This window comes from Anoplopoma fimbria, chromosome 19 (assembly GCF_027596085.1).
Source record: "Anoplopoma fimbria isolate UVic2021 breed Golden Eagle Sablefish chromosome 19, Afim_UVic_2022, whole genome shotgun sequence".
Lineage (NCBI taxonomy): Eukaryota > Metazoa > Chordata > Actinopteri > Perciformes > Anoplopomatidae > Anoplopoma > Anoplopoma fimbria.
Genome location: NC_072467.1, coordinates 476,005 through 479,060, shown reverse-complemented (window position 1 = coordinate 479,060; position 3,056 = coordinate 476,005).

The window sequence follows — 3,056 nt, the reverse complement described above, 5'->3', positions numbered from 1 at the left end:
CCTAGCAGGTCCCGCATAAAAGATCCATCCGTTAACGTTCCCCTGTCCGAACCAGATCTATTCGGATCGGGGAAACCTTCAGATACACATGTCTGACTCCAGGTTCTGTTCTGTTGTTTCACTTAAATCCAACTTCTGTCTCCTGAAGTCTCTCAGCTCCTATAACTATATAGGACTATATATGTAACTATATATCCTCTGAGGTGTTTAGTTCATTAAGGAGCCGACAGGAACAACGGAGAACACAACGAGCTCTCACTGCTGTCAGCCAGCAGCTTCATAATAAACTAAACTAACTAAACTAAACTAAACTAAACCAAAAACAACAAAGTCTGAAGGAAAAAGCGAAAGAAAAATACGCGTCTTAAGAAATACAACAAAAAAAAGTGTGCGTGAAAGAAGGATTAACTCAACCAGAAGTCCTTCTGTTGATTCTCTACCTCTCTCTCTCTCTCTCTCTCTCTCTCTCTCTCTCTCTCTCTCTCTCTCTCTCTCTCTCTCTCTCTCTCTCTCTCTCTCTCTCTCTCTCTCTCTCTCTCTCTCTCTCTCTCTCTCTCTCTCTCTCTCTCTCTCTCTCTCTCTCTCTCTCTCTCTCTCTCTCTCTCTCTCTCTCTCTCTCTCTCTCTCTCTCTCTCTCTCTCTCTCTCTCTCTCTCTCTCTCTCTCTCTCTCTCTCTCTCTCTCTCTCTCTCTCTCTCTCTCTCTCTCTCTCTCTCTCTCTCTCTCTCTCTCTCTCTCTCTCTCTCTCTCTCTCTCTCTCTCTCTCTCTCTCTCTCTCTCTCTCTCTCTCTCTCTCTCTCTCTCTCTCTCTCTCTCTCTCTCTCTCTCCCTCTCTCTCTCTCTCTCTCTCTCTCTCTCTCTCTCTCTCTCTCTCTCTCTCTCTCTCTCTCTCTCTCTCTCTCTCTCTCTCTCTCTCTCTCTCTCTCTCTCTCTCTCTCTCTCTCTCTCTCTCTCTCTCTCTCTCTCTCTCTCTCTCCTCTCTCTCTCTCTCTCTCTCTCTCTCTCTCTCTCTCTCTCTCTCTCTCTCTCTCTCTCTCTCTCTCTCTCTGTCTCTCTCTCTCTCTCTCTCTCTCTCTCTCTCTCTCTCTCTGTCTCTCTCTCTCTCTCTGTCTCTCTCTCTCTCTCTCTCTCTCTCTCTCTCTCTCTCTCTCTCTCTCTCTCTCTCTCTCTCTCTCTCTCTCTCTCTCTCTCTCTCTCTCTCTCTCTCTCTCTCTCTCTCTCTCTCTCTCTCTCTCTCTCTCTCTCTCTCTCTCTCTCTCTCTCTCTCTCTCTCTCTCTCTCTCTCTCTCTCTCTCTCTCTCTCTCTCTCTCTCTCTCTCTCTCTCTCTCTCTCTCTCTGTCTCTCTCTCTCTCTCTCTCTCTCTCTCTCTCTCTGTCTCTCTCTCTCTCTCTCTCTCCTCTCTCTCTCTCTCTCTGTCTCTCTCTCTCTCTCTCTCTCTCTCTCTCTCTCTCTCTCTCTCTCTCTCTCTCTCTCTCTCTCTCTCTCTCTCTCTCTCTCTCTCTCTCTCTCTCTCTCTCTCTCTCTCTCTCTCTCTCTCTCTCTCTCTCTCTCTCTCTCTCTCTCTCTCTCTCTCTCTCTCTCTCTCTCTCTCTCTCTCTCTGTCTCTCTCTGTCTCTCTCTCTCTCTCTCTCTCTCACAGTCGGAGGAGAGGCTCACAGTCGGAGGAGAGGAGCAGAGCAGGTGAGGGATGTGAAGCTGCTGCAAATATCCCAACACAAAAAAACAACTTGGTTTAGTAACCTTTACTCAAATTGTATCTTTAACTTTTTGAACACTGTTATTAAACTCATATAAAGAGCTCTATGAAAAGCTGCGGTGATTAGTCGATTGATTGGTCATCCAAAGACAAATTGATCGTCAAGGATTATGATAATCATATCATAATTTGCTGGTTCATGTTTTTTAAAGTGTAAGAACTTGCTGCTTGTCTTTGTCATTTCAAAGCTAATGTTATTAAATTACATTTCAAACACCACTTTGGGGTCTGTGATGGGCATTTCTAATAATCAGCAATAGATAATCTCATCCATGATTAAATGAATATTGCATGAGAGGTATGGCTTGATCATTTAAATAAACACATTTTTCCTAAAAGCCGGGAATGTTTTTTGAAAATGTGTAATTGAGCTCAAATACACTTTGTGAGGACAAAATCTAAACAGACTAATTGCCTATTGTCATTTTACTACTTCGGTCTATTCTTTAGATGACACATATTCACATCTCTCCTCTGTTGCTCCTCCTGAGGTTCTCCCTTTTTCTCTAAGTTTTTGTATATTGATTTTTAAAAACAATATTCTAATAGAGGCTATGGATTTTAAAGCCTTCTGATGCAAATTTGCTATACTAAAAAAAAGGAAATGAATGTGACATTGGGTTAACTTTATGAAAACACTTTAGTTCAACACAAACAGCATTAGGTCACAGGCCTGATGATGCTTTGAAAAAAACTCCCAACACACTTGATCTAATGGGCTGTAACATATAGTTTTAACACTACCTGATTCAAACATTTCCCTCTCCCTGATCTAGCAGCGTAAAAACATTTGATCTAAAGTATGTTTAAGTGATCTAAAAACTTCTGTGCAGCCTTTTTAAATTCCATCTTAAACAAACATACAGTAACAGGAGTGTTTTGTGTCGAGGCTTCCCGGGGGGAGGATTTGAGGGAATGATCCATTTCTCTCAACCTTATCAGCTGCATCCCACCCCCCCATAACAATGCCACTGTGTGCAGCCCCCTTCACCCACATGTGAGATGCTGTTGTGTTGTCTTGTTCCCCCACAGCTGGAGCATCTCCCTCTCCACCCCCTCCACCCCTCTGCTTTTCCTCCATTCAGCCCAGACAACGCCTCCGTTCTTTTGGCCACACTATGCAGATTGTTTTAGAGGACAAGCAAGAAAGACAAACAGACAGAGGCTGCAGGGGACAATGAAACAGCTGGCTATGCTAAAGCAGTTCATTTTGTCATTCTATATTTCTTATATAGATAACTGCATGTGTGTGGATGTATGTGAGTGTGTAGCACACTTGTACGTCTTTTGCATGTTGTGT